This window comes from Mobula hypostoma, chromosome 6, assembly GCF_963921235.1.
Source record: "Mobula hypostoma chromosome 6, sMobHyp1.1, whole genome shotgun sequence".
In the NCBI taxonomy this organism is placed as follows: Eukaryota; Metazoa; Chordata; class Chondrichthyes; order Myliobatiformes; family Myliobatidae; genus Mobula; species Mobula hypostoma.
In genome coordinates this window covers 125,073,094-125,089,890 of record NC_086102.1, presented here as the reverse complement: position 1 = coordinate 125,089,890, position 16,797 = coordinate 125,073,094, and the positions used below count along the sequence as shown (strand labels likewise).

Here is a 16,797-nt window from a genome sequence, read left to right as displayed (position 1 = left end):
ACCACTTGCTTAAGTGGGGAATTTGCTAATGCAATCAGGTTCTGACACAACAACATAAGTAGTTTGCCAAGATATTTTATGCTTGGAGCAGGATCTAAGAACGAAGGATTACTTTTGGCCACATTTAATTACTTATTCAGCAACAAAAATAATGAAAAGCACTTAACAAAGAATATTTTACATAAGAGATTGAACATCCTGAGTATACCCTGTAACTTGGCACAGAATTTGCTGCGTTTAATGCACTTAGCTTTTAAACTACTGTAAAATTTTGCATTCACATCTGTACTGTATTTGGATCAGTAATCCTGGATACTGAATGTCCTGACTCCCTGAATTGTGTGCAGTTTTATTAATCAGTAGCAAATGGCAAATGATTAGATCTTTTGGAATTACCTAGAATGAAAAGATGATTTAAAACATTATAAAATCGTACTTAACATCAAATTCAACGTTTTTAAGTTATGTGCTCTTAAGAGGTGCATAATATATTTTTTCTATTTACTTGCTGCATAGCTTAGAGACTATAAAAAATCTTGTCAGTGAGCGTGGGGTAGTGTACTCTCTAAACAGCATTGATGCACATAACAGCAAAGACAAGTTATTGACCATCATTTCAACACCCTTATTTACTTTTTCTTTGTTTGGGATTATATTTTGATTTTATTTTCCTCCTAACCAGACATTTTTCATTGGTATTTCTCCAGCTGCCAAACCTTAGTATCTGAGTGATTGACGTAACAATGTGAGAGTCATTATGGGATCTTTGTTTCCTGGATGGGTTCTAATGCAATTAAAGCTGACAGTGTAGGTGGTCTTGCAGCAAGGATTCTGTTCTTTTACCTCTGCTGCTTGGGTGGGCATTGAGCCTATTAATTGCATTGCTATCTTAAATCAAGCAGGCTTCAGTCAGATATGACTGAAAAGAGAACTTCCCTATTATTCATAAAGTAGATAGACTTATAATCAAAGGATAGTTGGTATTAATTTCAGTAAGGGTATCAGAGAGCAGTAACCATGAAATTTTCCAGATATTCTGATCAGCCAGATGGAGAAAGGTGAGAAATGTAAGTTTCACCATTAAAATGGTTGGGCTGAATGCTATAATCTTCTGCTGTAAATTCTGTATCCTTTTCTAATTATGTGTAGTGTATTGTGTAACTTTAGTTAATGGTAAACTTTTCATTATCACCATCCAGTCAAACTCTCTCTCCAGAAATCCGAAGCCGAAATATGTAACTGATGAATCTAAGTGTTTGCCATTGTAATTGGTACAAGTATGCAGATGTGTTAACCTGCATTTGGTAAAATTTAGTGGAGGTTTGAGTTCCTTACTAATGTTAGTATGGTTATAGTTCTTGATTTGGGAAAAAAAATTCACTTTAAGTTAACTGGAAGTTGAAAAATATTATTAATTATCCAATTATGAGTAGTCTTTTCAGGAAATTCAGAGAAAGCATTGCACCTGATGCAGCCAATCCAGTATATTACATAACATATATTGGAAGCGACTAAAGTGTTTACTGTAGATGAGCTTTGCTTGGCTGGGAGATTGTTTCCTAAATCTTCTCAGTGTTATTTTGTGTATAATTTGGATTTATCCAAGGGGCGGTTGAACTTGGATGTAAAAACAGTCACTAGCATAGCTGATGGCTCCCTGTGTATACTGGCAATACATTGGCATAAATCTACTCATTTGTAATTGAGCAAATAAAATCCTTCGTAGAGCTTGTGTAATTCAGTTGTTTTAAACAAGGTAAAATTGTTAAGTGGTAATTATTCTGGAATATATACAGTGAACTAGTCAATTTAAAAAATGTTGTCAAACATGTCGATGGAATTTAAATATCTCTTTCAATGGATAAAATCTATTTATTCATTTTTTTCTGGATGTACAGATTGCTGGCGAGGCCTCAATTCATTGCCCTTCCCTAATTGCTCTGAGGAAAGTCACCTTCTGAACCTCTGCAGGGTTTGAAATGCAGGTACTCCCACAGTGCGGCTGGAGAGGTAGCTCCAGGACTCAGACCCAGTGTGACTTCCAGGGGATCCCGCAGGCAGTTGTGTTTTCATGTGTCTGCTCCTTTTGGCATTTGAGACCACTTCGTTGTTGGGAGGAACTGTCAGAATCGCCTTGGCAATTAAGGGAACTGCTTTTGGTAGATGGCCACAGTGTGCAAGTGGTAAAGGGAGTGAATGTTTAGGCTGGCGGATGGGGCGCCAGTCAAGTGCACTGCTGTGTCCTGAATGCCTAACTGTAGTTGCATGTGCTAATCCAAGCAAGTGGAGAGGAATCCATCATGCTCCAGACATGTGCATTCCAGATGATGAAAGCTACTGGGAAGTAACTCACTTGCTGCAGCATACTCAGTTTCTGACCCACTTGTGCAAGTGTTAATGTGGCTGGTCCTGTTGACACACACACATAGAGTGCAAGTTATTCTTCAATCTTCTGTTTTTCAATTTTCTCCCTCAATCTAGCTTCCTACCTGTCACTCTTTCTGCTTTCTCCTAGTCTTGCTTAACAGTGGCATCCGTAATTCATATTCAAAAAAAAGTTGTTATCCCCGGCAATAATTTGTAGTTTAGGGCAGATATTTGGCCACTTATTCACTGTCAGAGCTACTGGTCACATTTGTGGTCATATAGATGATTAGTGATTAATGCTATTAGACAAGAGTCTATTGGAACCATTCCTTTGAAAGGCTTGTATTATGAAGTGATGTCCTGTGCCCTGAATCACGTTTTATTAATTCTGAGGTCAAGGTAAACTTTTAAAGCAAAATTGAATGCAACTCACCATGTTACCATTCCTCATCGTACGTCATACCTTGCACCATGTGACAGATGCTTCTGTACTCTGAGGGGAACATCTTATGTTTGTGTGATTTTATATGATGAGCTTGAAAAACAGTTCTATTTTATGGAACTCATTTTTTAAATGGATTTAGTCTATTACATATTTCATTATTTTTCTTCTCCTTTTTCTCTTTCCTTCTTTCCATTTTGATTTTGAAAAATACATCAATCAAGTGTTAAGTGCCAGCAGGCTTCTTTGTCCACTACCATGTACACCAGCAGAAGGGACAGAGCGCGAGTCTTGCCCTGCAATGCATTTCCTTCCAATTGTAAATGGAACCTTCCAGAGTGAAGTATTCTTTCATCAACTTACGACAACCATAGGCATTTTAAGCAAAGTTTTGAAGGGTAGTCGCTGCTGCGCAAAGTGATCAGCAGTTACTCAGGTAAGCTCAGAAGCAGCAACGTGATAAATGATTAGATAGTCTCATATTGTGGTTGGCATTGAGAGGTGAATGTTAGTTAAGTTACAGGTGAGGATGTTCTTCGAGAATGCGGTAGGTTTAGGGTTAACTATCGTCCAGTAGCACTTACGTTCACAGTGATGAAGTGTTTTGAGAGGTTGGTGATGAAACAGATCAACTCCTGCTTGAGAAGCAACTTGGGTCCACTCCAATTTGCCTACTAGAGCAACAGGTCCACAGCAGTTGCCATCTATTGGCTCTTCACTCAACATTGGAACATATGGACATAAAAGAGCATCCTGGTGTATTCGTCTTTGTCAACTACAGCTCACCATCATCCCCTCAAAACTAATCAATAAGCTCCAAGACCTGGGCCTCAATACCTCCTTGTGCAACTGGATCCTTGACTTCCTCACTGCAGACCCCATTCGGTTCGGGTTGGCAACAACGTTCCTCCATGATCTCCATCAGCACAGGTGCACCACAAGGCTGTGCGCTTAGCCCTTTGCTCAACTCTCTTTATACTCAATACTGTGTGGCTAAGCACAGGTCCAGTGCCATATTCAAGTTTGCTAACGACGCTACTGCTGTAGGCCAAGTCAAAGGTTGTGATGTATCAGCATAACAGAGGAAGATTGAAAATCTGGCTGAGTGGTGCCATAACAACAACATCTTCTCAATGTCAGAAAGACCAAGGAGCTGATTATTGACTTCAGGAGGAGGAAACCACAGGTTTCCTCATTGGAGGATCAGAGCTGGAGAGGGTCAGCAGTTTTAAATTCCTCAATGTTATTATTTTGGAGAACCTGTACTGGGCCTAACGCGGAAGTGCAATTACAAAGAACACACGGCAGCACCCCTTCTCCCTTCGGAGTTTGCCAAGATTTGGCATGACATCTAAAACTTTGACAAACTACTGTAGAAGTGTAGTAGAGAGTATATTGGCTGGCTGCACCACAGCCTGGTATGGAAACACCACTGCCCTGGAACGGAAAATTCTATAAAAAGTAGTGGATACTGCTGAGTCCATCACGGGTAAAGCTCTCCCCACCATTGAGCACATCTATACTAAAGGCCTTCACAGGAAAGTGTCATTCATCATCATTAGGGACCCCCCACCACCCAGGACATGCTCTCTTCTCGTTGCTGCCATCAGGAAAAAGGTACAGGAGCCTCAGGACTCATACCATCGGATTCAGGAACAGTTATTACCCCTCAACCATCAGTCTCTTGAACCAAAGGGGATAATTTCACTCAACTTCACTTGCCCCATTATTGAAATGTTTCCACAACCTGTGGACTCACTTTCAATGACTCTTCATCTCATGTTCTCGGATAGTTATTTCTTATTTATTTATTTCTTACTATTTATTTCTTTCTTTTTATATTTGCACAGTTCATTGTCTTTTGCCTTCTGGTTGAATATCCAAGTTGGTGTGGTCTTTTGTTAATTCTATTACAGTTATTATTCTATTATGGATTTATTGAGTATGCCTACAAGTAAATGAATCTCAGGGTTGTGCATGGTGATATATATGTATTTGATAATAAATTTACTTTGACTTTGAACTTTATCCAGAAAATAGCAGCTCCAGCAATCCAGCAGTTATTCAGCATGTGTCAGCTGAAGTTCTCAGGTCTGTGGAGTGGGACTGAATTGATGACCTTCTCTCTGAGACATGGCTGACAGAGGAACTACTTGTACTTTTAATCAGATGGTAACTCATCCAGTATCACTAATCACCTTGTGCCTTTGCACATTGGGCTGATTTTCTGTTATATCACATGTCTTATCATCAAATGATCTGTGAAATACAGTGCAGTAGTACTGTGAAAAGCAAATTTGATAAGCATTACTGGTTTCAAAGATTTCTGCAGCTTGATCTGTTCATGTTATTAGACTCAGGTGATGATGCATCATCTGCTATTTATCATTTAGGCTATTGCAAAATTTGCTTGATAAGCACTTTGCACTGATTAATGGGGCAAATTGCAAAGCAAAGCTGATAATGAACTTGCATTCTATGTGTATTAACAGAAACCCAACTCAAAATTTAGTTCAGATTTAGAGCCAATAATGATGAACTGCTTCATCAATAATAAGGGTGTTTTCTTTCAAAGGAAATATTAAAAATCTTGTCTTAAATACAGGTCGTGTTTTTCCTAATATCCTAGCAAATACTTACTCTATGCATTAATACCACTAATAAATGTAAGTGCCTTCATTATTAATGTTTGCCAGAGCTTACCAATAAAGGCTATGGAAGTAATTAATTAGATAGAGTAAGAACAGATCATGCTCTTCAGTTCTGGGAGCATCTGTGGAGAGAAGTGGAGTTGATATATCTGCTTGATAACCTTTGATCGGAACTTGAAGTTGGAAATCAAACACCTTTTAATTTGCTAAGAAACTCGAGATTGGTGTTGGACAGTAAACAACAAGAATGAATGTCTGTGATGTCCAGTCGAGTTTATTGTCATGTGCGCAAGTTTATTGGCATGTGCAAAATGTGCTTGCTGCAGCATCACAGGCACATAGAAAATAAATTATACATAAATAGGGGAAACTGCAAGAGTGACTGCTGCTAGCTGAGAGCAGATGAAGGCGGCTTGTTAGCTGGAGATGATCTGTGTGGAGAAGATGGGAATTGAAGGAGATGAATGAGAACAAAGCAGCACAAACAATGTTGGTGCTGTGAGACACAAAACACCACTGTAGCTGGAGTGTACTTCTGTAATTGTAGTGCAGTGTTCTGTATCTTTCAAATGTGATGTGAAACTCCTTTCAGAGTCAGATCACATAAGCTTTGCTTTTGCACAGCTCCATATCAAACAAAGTGCACTTCACACTGAAGTTATATTGTAAGTTCATTAAAAAGTAGATAAGTGCATGTTTGGTTACTCTACCATGGCAGGAGTATTGAAAACAGGGGGACAGAATAGAGAGCCCAGTGACATGGTGTCATGACAACAACCTTTTCCCTCAATGTCAGCAAAATGAAAGAGCTAGTCATTGATCTCTGGAAGGGAGTGTAGTGCATGTGCTTCTGTCTACATCAGTGGAGCTGGGGTTCAGAGGGTTGAGAGAATCAGGTTCGTAGGAATGAACATCGCCAAAAGCTTGTCTTGTCCAACCATCTAGATGCATGGCCAGGAAAATTTACCAGTACCTCTGCTTCCTCGGGAGGCTAAAGAAACTAGGCATGTCCTCTCCGACCCTCACCAATTTTTATTACTGCACGACAGAATGTATTACATTTGGATGCATCGCTGCTTAGTATGGCAACTGCTGTGCCTGTGACTGCAAGAAACAACAGGGTGTTATGGACATCGCTCAGCACATCACAGAAACCAGACTTCCTTACAAGGCTTTCTACATTTCTTGCTGTCTCAGTAAAGCAGGCGACATAATCAGATGCCACACACCCCAGACATTTGCTCTTCTCGCCCCTTTCCATTTGGTAGAAGATTCAAAAGCCTGAAAACATCTCTCTTATTATTATAAGACTATTGAGTGGTCTGAGGTACGATACAATGGATTCTTTGACCTTATATCTCTTCCCTCTCCCCTCTCCTCTCTCCTCTCTGCCCTCTGCCCTCTGCCCTATCTCCTTTCTCCTCTCTCTGTCTTTCCTCTATTCTTCCTCTCTCCCCCCTCCCCCTCGCTCCCTCCCTCTCCCCCCCCCCCGTTACCATGGAAATAGTGAATGCTTTGGTTATCATCCAGTATTCTATAGATTACAGAATGGTTCCTGCAGATTGGAGGGAATCAAATGTAACTTCACTATTTATAAAAGGAAGAAGATTGAAAATACTTTCCCAGTTGATCTATACCATGTTTAACCTTGGACAGCATTCATTGTCCATTATACCACCAATTTTTGGTGACATCTGCAAACCTGCTAAACATGCCACCTGTATTCTCATCCAATCTGTTAATATATGTGACAATATTGATCCCTTTGGCACACCAGTGGTTGCAGGACTTTAATCTGGTAAATAACCTTCCATAACCACCCTTGGAATCTTACTACCGAGTTAGTTTTGTAACCAACTGGCTGGCTCACCCTGGATACCATGTGTTCTAACCTTCCACATGTTAGCATCATTTTACAGTGGCAAAGATCACCGAATGGAGTTTAGTTCCTGCTGCTGTCTGCAAGGAGTATGCATGTTCTTCCCATGACCACGCGGATTTCCTCTGGGTGCTCCAGTTTGCTCCCACATTTCAAAGACGATGGGTTAGGCTTAGTTGTGGGCATGCTCTGTTGGTCTGGAAGTGTGACAACATTTGCGGGCTGCCCAGCAGAATCTTTGCTGATTTGATTTGATGCAAATGACGCATTCCACTGTATGTTTCTTTGTACCTGTGACAAATAAAGGTAATCTAATGAAGCTAATCTCACTTTCCAGATTAGCTACCATGTGGGATCTCTCCAAAGGCCTTGCTAATGTCCATGTAGACGATGACTACTACCCTGCACTTGGCAATCTTCTTGGTTACCTCTTCAAAAAAACATCTCAGATTTGTGAGACATGATTTACCATACACAATGCCATGCTGACTGTCTCTAATCAGTCCTTGCCTTTCCAAATTAAATCAATCCTATCACTCAGAATTCCTTCCAATAACTTTCCCAGCACTGATATAACATGGCTTATCCCTGCTTCCCTTTCTTCAACAAAGGACCAACATTAGCTATCCTCCATTCTTCTGGTACCGCACCTATAGCAAACGAGGATAGCAATATCTCTGCCAGAGCTCCCGAAGTTCTGCCAAACTCTCAGGTTCTGGGTACAGTCACTGAAAATCCTTACTGACTGTGTTTATTGTATAGATCACATTATTTAATTGCAACATTAGGGTTTTCACTCTGTAGCCACAAAGAGATCTGCAGTGCATTTTTTCAGGAAACTTCCACAATCACTTACATAGTATTGCAACCATGATTGCCCACCTTTGCTTTGTTAATAGAAGGTATCATTGATTTGGAGCTTAATATTTTTAGTTATTGATTTATAAACTGTTACTAGGATAGAAGATTTACCTGGTGAAAACTGTTGGAATTTCTTGATTCCAAATGCTATTCCAGATGCTTCCTTCTCGATTTGTGCATAATTGTGCTCGCACTTTGTAAAAGTGTGAGAAGCAAATGTGACGGATTAGGATTGTTCCAGACTGCCTGTGAAATATACAGCATCTTGTTAAGGAAATGTACTGATTTGTTTTTCATGGGTTCAAGACAGACACACATTTTCTCACCTTAGACAGCATCGACCTTGTTTTCCCTTGGCCAGTTTCTCTGACAGTGTTGAAAAATTAAAAGAAAAGCAGCAGGTGCTGGAAATCAGAAATATCCCCAGCAATTTCTGTTTTTACATCCATCAGCATTGTTTGCTGCTTTCTGACTCAGCTCTGTCTCCAGGCTGCTCATGCATCTTTCCTTCAAAATGAACAATGAAAATTAGTATGATCCCGGGGAACAACTCTCGTCCTGACGTTGTGAGTGGCAGGTTGGATGTGGTATTGTGGCCAGAGCTTTGCGTCAGAAGCCAGAACTCCAAGTGTCCCCTCAGGCTCTGGAACTTTAAATCATGAACTTGCATGTCTTTCTCCACCCTGAGGTCAATGTTACTAATGACTTTCCAGAAAGTGGGGAAATTACAAGTGTAGCCTGCGGTCCCAGGTTGGGAGCCTGAGAGCATTCACAGGAACATTGTGGAAGGCTCAAACTGCAGCCACTGGGAGTTGTGCTCATGCCTTATTGGAGTGATAGGAATCTGCTGAGGGATAAGTAAGCTCTGATCCAAGCAAAACAAGACAGGGGCTGGGGTTGGTGGGATGGTGGAAGTACACCTCTGCTAAAACCGGCCTTTCCACATCAGTGGTGTTCGGCGTGTACGCATGTCCTGAAGTTATCCTCCTAAGCTGCTGGGTTGGAAGGGTAGCACCGTGGTGCAGCTGGTGGAGTTGCTGCCTTCCAGCTGCGGTGACCTCTGATGCACCCCATGTGGTGTTTGCACATTCTCCCCTTCACTACTGCGTTTTCTCTGGTTGCTCCAACTTCCTCCCTAAGTCCTTAACAAGCCCAGGTTGAAAGTTTAATTGGCGATTGTAAATTTCTCCCTGGTCTGTAGGTGGGACAGCAGAATCTAGGGGAGGAGGGGAGAATAAGAAAGGTATTAATGTACAATTAAGCACAAGGGATTCTGCACATTCTGGAAACCCAGAGTAACGTACACAAGGATCTGAAGGAACTCAGCAATGGAGGGGAATAAACAGTCGGTGTTTCAGGCCAAGAACGTTCATCAGGACTGGAAAGGTAGGAGGATAAAGGCAGAATAAGAGTGTAGGGGAGGGGAAGGAGTACATGCTAAAAGGTTGTAGGAGCTTAATGGTCAGCACAGACTCAGAGTGGTGAAAGGCCAGTTTCCTTGCTGTAATACTTTATGATCTGTCTGACCAGGATTACACCTTTAAACTAGAATTAAGTCTTAGGCTGTTTACCTCATTAAAACGTGAATGGCCACTAGTCTTCCTGTGGGTGAGTTTTTAAAATTTGTTCCTTGTCTCACTTCCATTAAACTTGGAAGACAATGGGTTTCAATTTCCTAAAGGTTTTAGCATTTCAATTGAGTCCAACTGACTGATTTTTTGGATGTTAAAAGTTGTCCCTGTTTAACGCATCAGCCATCTGAAAATTCAGTGCACTCTTATTTTCTCAAACCTGCTGCCCCTCCATCACAAGTGCCTCAGAGTTGGATTAAAGAGTTTGGATACAGAGGATGTAAGGTGGGGAGTTTTAGGGAAGAGAATATGGAGGTTAGGGCATTGGCAGTTATGGAGTAGGGAATTGAAATGAATTGAATTGACTTTATTTCTTACTTCCTTCACATACATGAGGAGTAAAAATCTTTACGTCTCCGTCTGAATGTGCAATGTTCAAATTTTAGTAATTTGTAATAAATAGTATGTACAGTAAGATACACAACAGAACAGTCAATATAGCTTAGAAATACAATTGTGCCAGCATAAAGTAATCATTCTGATGGCCTGGTGGAAGAAGTTGTCCCGGAGTCTGTTGGTCCTGGCTTTAATGCTGCGGTACCGTTTCCCGGATAGTAGCAGCTGGAACAGTTTGTGATTGGGGTGACTTGGGTCCCCAGTGATCCAAGATTGGACAGAGATCTGTAATAAATGCTGAGAATTTGAATGGTCAACCACAAGCACAACTTATCTCAGTCATCTGTATACTAATTCGCACAGAGTTTTGGATTAGCTGTGCTGTGTTTGTGTGGGAAGGTGAGAGAGTGTGCAGTGGGAGAGCATTCAAGAATATAGTGGAAAAGCAAAAGTAAGTTTCTGCTGCAAATGAGCTGAGGGAGGGTAGGTGTCAAGTGATATTACGGTTGTAGCTAGGAATTGGTGTGATAAGGATTGATGGCTTCACTCTTGGCATCATGAAATTGAAATTTCTGGTCATCCATTACAAGTGGAAGCAGGGAAGCACAGAAAATTTAAAACTGCTGTGATTTTTCTAGTTGGATTCTTCCCACAGTCTATTCACAGTGTGATTTGTGAGTAGAATGCATGAAAACTGCAAGGGGATATGGATGGGTTATGTGAATAGGCCAGGACATGACAGATGGAGCATATTGTGGAAAATGTGATAGAAAAAAAACAATAAAGGGAGTATTTTTATGTGATCAGCGATTGAGTGATGTTTGCATTCACAGGTGTACGTTCTTGTACAGAAATCACCAAGAGTGAACCTGAATGAACACAAACAGTATACTGACCTCCCTAGCAAGAGTAGAAGTGTCAAGATGTCTTACTGAAATTATAGATGACTTGTGTTTGTGAAGGTCTGGTCTTCCTGCCTCTAGAAGGGAGATATTTCTGATTATGACAATGCTTTGAAAGTTCATCAGATTGATTCTTGCACTGAGGTGATTGTCCTCTAAGGAATAATTAAAAGATTAGGTCTAGGCTATATGGAGTTTTGGAGAAGAGGTGATATCGATGAAGCATTCAAAATTTGTATGGGATTTGTAGACATAAGAATGACATTCTGCTGGGCCTGGTTGTCTGGAATCGGAAGCCATTGTCTCAAGATAAGGGGGTGGTCTTTCAGGACTGAAATGACATGAAACTTCTTCATGAAGAAGATGAATGTGGAGCTCTCTATCCAGAAGGTGTAGTCAGTGACTATATTTAGGACAGAAATCAATTTCTATTTGTTTAAGAAGATAAAGGGAGGTTAATGCAGGAAAGCGAAGCTGAAGAAAAGGATTGTCAGGTCATGGACCCGTTGAACATCAGAGCAGGCACACAGGCCACAGAGCTATAATGATGGCTGAACATTAAGGTATGCATGTATGCATATTCTGGGTTTATGTTAATGAGCTATCGGAGTTTTACAAACAGAAAATTGAAGTAGATCTGCAGCGCAGTCTTACCAACTCTATTTCATAGGAGGGAACCTCACACACAGATAATGATATTCAAGGGCTAAGGAATAAGGGGACAAAACAGGCAAAAGGGAGGAAATGTACAGAAAGAAGGGGAACAAAATAGAGATGAATTCTTTAAAGAAAGGAATTAGTAGCACATGGTCCTTTGTAACAGGAGAGATGATGCACAGATTGGTCTTTTCTTTAGTAACTGTGAGCAGCTGAAGGTTGTAGCTCATAACTAAGTCTCACAACTTGGACCTGGCAGAGTTCCTGACTCTCTGAACAGGTGATGTGCTGCCAGTCACATCTTATTCCACATGTGCTGAGATCTGACTTTGACTAGTAATAGAATACCTAATATTTCTGTTTAATATTTGGGGGGATTGAAGCATCGTTATGACATTGTGCCATTGTAATGCCATTTCAATCATTGCAAGTACCTACAAAGGTAAGGAATACTACTACAGAACCATCATCACCATTGCAGGGCAGGAATTATTGGTAATGTATTATTGCCTGTGCCTGAAAGATTAAACAGTTTCTGTACAGAACTGCAGTGTTTACTACAAACCTGAAAGAGGTAAGTAATACCTTTACAATCCTGCAAGCACTGAATTAGTGCCATTACAATACTGTTACATTCGTTGAGATGCTGAGGTCACTTTCTCAGTATTTAATTCAAAAATAATTAATTCAGTAAATCAGCATTGAGAGTATATTTTGTAATTAAAATTACTATTATTTCTAAAGGCCTTGAATTGGACTTTGAAGTCTGAGAGTTGCCATGGCAATGGAACACACAGTGGCCTGAGTGTGTACATTACTGGCATTTCTGTTCAAGGGTGGAATGTCCCCTGACTTCTGAAGGTTTAGAAAAACAAATAAGAGTTTCTGATTTTTCAGCTGCAGGTGAATGCTTTGTGATTAATTCCTTGTTCCCCAGTAGATGTCCCAGGATGTGATTTAATGTAAAGCAATGAAGGATGAAAAGGGAGGGTAATCGGCTGAAATGTGGTGTTTATTTTCTCCCATGTCCCCACAAATGAGAAACTTGTGAACAGGCCTGAGCTTTTCTGGAGAGTGTCATTTATCTTGTCTGAGCCACATGGAGCCCGACTCCCTGATAAGTGCTTTTCCCCCTCAGCTTGCTGCAGCATGTTGTTTCCAGGGCTGTGTCAGTTAGCTGGCATCCAGGACACTTCAGTGCAAAAATAAAACCCACCTGTGGTGCAACTTGACATTTGATGCGAATGAGAGAGCCTGGTTATGGGAAAGAACAATGAACCATGGCACTCACATTACCGGGGTATTGTATCCTCAGATTCATACCTGTTGTTGTGTTCTGTATTTTCTTTAAAAGCACTGGGAATATTTGCTCGGTGTGTAAACATGGCAGAAAAGCTGTTTTATTCAACCAAAATATGAACCCAATGGTTTATTGTAAGTAAAATTAACTCACCTTTCATTTACTTAACCTATACAATGCCTTGCCACTCAGTTTTAATTGTTACTCCTCTGTGGTGATGCCACTTAAAAGTAATTGAATGGTTGTGCCGCAGTGTGGGAAATCCCGACCTTGTGAAAAATATAATTTTAAGTGCAAGTTCTATCTTCTCTCTGTACCACTATGTGCAGTCAGACTATGGTGGAATGCCAAATGTTTCTATTCATACTGGTATTCTCTCCTTTTTTTCTCATTTTGCTTGAGGGTCACTCTTGGTACGTAGGTTTAGATCATATATTATGCAAACATGGGTTGGTTATTGCATTTAAGACCGTTCCTACCGTGACTTGGTTTAAGAGGTAGCATCGTGTCTCTTGCAGTGAGGCACCAAGATAAATGCTGGCATTCACATCAGTCCTTGCAATGAGATCAGCTAACTGAGTCTGATTGTGCATCAGATCTAGAACCTACCTGACTTTTCTCCTGTTAGGCAGTGCCTCGAGATACAGGGTGAATTACTTCCAGTTTTGTGCAAATGTAGGAGTTTGCAGATGAGGGAGATGGTAGCTGAAGGAATGGTTTGGGGGAGGTTAATTTGGGAAGAGGTCCAGTTTTTCCACTAGGGTTTTGTGTGCTCCCAGTGCATGGACTCATAGAACTCAGTACTGTCCCAAGTGGTCATGGGGCAGTAACTGCACTGTACAACCGGGCATTCTTTCTAGAAATGCACTTAGCAAATAGCATGATGCCCATTTCTTAATATGAGACTGAACAATCTTTGGAAAAATCAGAATGCACCCTTAGATACCAAAAAATAATGGATATTTATAAGAAATTTGAACCAATTCCACACCCATGTCGGCATGTAGGGCTAACCCACACTTTTCCTGGCTTCAATCAGGGTAATAAGGAATTGTTCATTTTCACAACTCTCAGGGGCTTAACGAGATGGACATTACAGAGGATTCTTCCTCTTGTGGAAGACCAGAAATTACAGTTGATAAATAAACATTCATTGACAAGAGGTGATTGTTTTTCTCTCTCTGGCAGTCATGACACTTTGGAACTTCCTTCAAAGGACAGCAGAAGCGCAGTCTTTGAATATTTTTAAAGCAGAGGCAGATAGGTTTTTGGTGAGCAAGGGGCTGCAAGTTTTCCTCAGGTAAGTTAGAATGTGGAGTTGTGGCTACAGTCCGTGACCTTATTGAAAAAGGGAGCAGGCATGTGAAGCTGAATGGTCTCCTCTTGATCCTAATTCATTACCCTGGAAGTCCTCCACAAATAATGAAGTTTTTTTTAAATAAATGTGGTTATGATTGTGTTGAAGGAAATGATATTGCTGATCATGCTTGTGCGCATGCACCGGTCGCGCATGCTGCCTGTTACAGTTAACCAATTTAACCAATTTCCCCCTGGGATCAATAAAGTATGAGTATGACTATTTGCGTACAACAAGCTGTCACAAACTATAGACCATAAGATATTGGAGTGGAATTAAGCCATTCAGCCCATCCACCATTCTTTCATGACTGAGTTTTTATCCCTCTCAATACCATTCTCCTGTCTTCTCCCCATGACCTTTACTAATCAAGAACCTATCAGCTTTAAAAATACCAATAACTTAGCCTCCCCAGCCATCTATGGTAATCAATTCCACAGATTTACCACTCTCTGGCTAAAGCAGTTCACCATTATCTCTGTTCTAAAGGGACGTTCTGTATTCTGAGGCTATACCCTCTGGTCCCAGACTCTCCCACTATTGGAAACATTCTCTTCATGTCCACTCTGTCTGGGCCTTTCAATATTTGATTGGTTTCAATAAGATCCTCCTCTCGTTCTTCTAATCTCCATTAAGTACAATCCCAGAGCCATCAAATACTCCTTATACGTTAATCCTTTTATTCCTGGACACCTCCTCTGAGCCCTCACCAATGCCAGCACATCTTTCTTAGATAAGGGGCCCAAAACTGCTCACAGTATAGTATGACAATGACTACATGATCTGTTTATGTGAAAAGCGGATGAAGGAGCAAAGGATTTATTAGGTCTCCTTGGCTTGCTTTGTAAGTGCCAGGTACATCCAACAGGGCCGGGAGACAAAGCAATGGCTTAACATAGTACCCGAAAAACTTCACCTCAGATTGAGCTACACTTCTGCCACCGCACTAAAATATTAGCCTGGATGTTGTACTCCATGTTAAGCATCTGCACCCTTTTGTTGGGGATAGAAAAACAATTAGCTAATGCTCGTCAAACAGATAAATACCCAACAATGCAATAAATATGAATTAGATTTGAAGGCTTTGGTGGTTAGAACTTCTCATCATGTTGAATGTGCAGAGATATCATTAGAATTAGGGGTGCTTGGCTAAGTTTCTTGGGGGAAAAGACATAAGAAGCAAAAAATCGATTTTCGTGTGTGTGTGTGAAAGAGAGAGAGGGAGAGCAGGAGAGATTATTACAACATGTAGAATTTCCAAGGTGAAAAAAAAGTCCCTAACCTGAGGGCACAATTCCACCGCTATTCGTGCCGTTATAAGGGATGGCAAAGTATCACAGCATACCAAGCAAGCAAAAGGAAAATGTTATTGTATGGATCCTCTGGACAATTCTGTGTCCCTCACAGAGACATCACACTATGTAGATTCCCATCACATCCTCAACAGATGGAACTCTTGCTTGAATCAGTTCAGTAAATTATCATCACTGCTCGAGCTGGTAACTTTTGCCAGAGGTCTGTCCTGGCTCTCCCTCGTACTAGTTGCAGATGAGTGGAATGCAAGTCTGAGATTATTTTTGCTGTTCTCTCACTCTGGATGGAATATGCCCATCAGGAAACAAAAGAGCAAAGAAAATAATTTGCAGCATCGGGATCTGTATAAGGATCCTTCTCGTTTTTAATTCGGGCTCTTTAAAGATTAAAAAAAAGTGGTCAATATGGTGCCAAGCTGTGGTCTCTTTCAAGGTTATGGCTCAGATTTAGTTGTTTTCTTTTAGTTCTTAGGGATGGTTTTGGGTACAGAGGGAGTTAGGGTCAGGTTAGGGTTTCGGGACAGCGATGTAAGGGAGATAAAGGTAAGGCCAGAGTCTAGGCCTCTGCTTCAAAGGCCAGCGACATTTATGTGTGACAAAGGACATTCGTAGATCTTGGGCAGGCAAGTGCAGTGATAAAAAGGGCTGGCAGCTCACTGGATCAGGTAGTCAGCCAGGTTGGTGGGTCCTAGGATCGTATGTCTGTGCGAGCAGGGGCATAAGAACTGGTGACAACCCCTCAGGTGGAGTTGTGGGCCCAGTCATTGATAGTTCGGGGTGCTGTGAATGGGAAGTCCTGGGGTCAATAGCCCAAAGGTCTTATCAGAAGTCGAAGCTCAATGGCCAAAGCCCTGGGTCAACAAGTCTGAAGTCCAGTGATGAAGTCAGAGGTCCATTGTCTGCGAGTCTGCTTGTGGCCTGGAAGCCTGGCTTGAGGTTGAAGTACTGTCTGTGTGGGTGGGTGGGAGGGAGGAAAAGGCTTTGTTTTGCTGCTGTTGTTAGTACTGTGTCCTGTGCTGTTGTGTTCTGTGTTAATCTGCCGAGCATTGTGCTGATGGTTATTGCAAACAATGTAGTTCACTGTTTTTTGATGTATATGTG

The 16,797-nt window shown here is 41.1% G+C and overlaps 1 protein-coding gene and 1 long non-coding RNA gene across 5 annotated transcripts in view; one reads left to right on the top strand and one right to left on the bottom strand.

Annotated features, from left to right (window-relative positions):
• The window catches only part of LOC134348367 (partitioning defective 3 homolog B-like), a 1,227,036-nt gene that overhangs the window by 777,702 nt on the left and 432,537 nt on the right, over positions 1-16,797 (top strand). The gene's annotated exons all lie outside the window — the stretch shown is intronic.
• LOC134348370 (uncharacterized) lies at positions 7,490-8,721 on the bottom strand. Its single transcript, XR_010018408.1, has 3 exons — positions 8,527-8,721; positions 8,312-8,446; positions 7,490-7,630 (listed from the first exon to the last, which is right to left on the bottom strand). It is a non-coding gene; the product is annotated as an uncharacterized LOC134348370 (long non-coding RNA).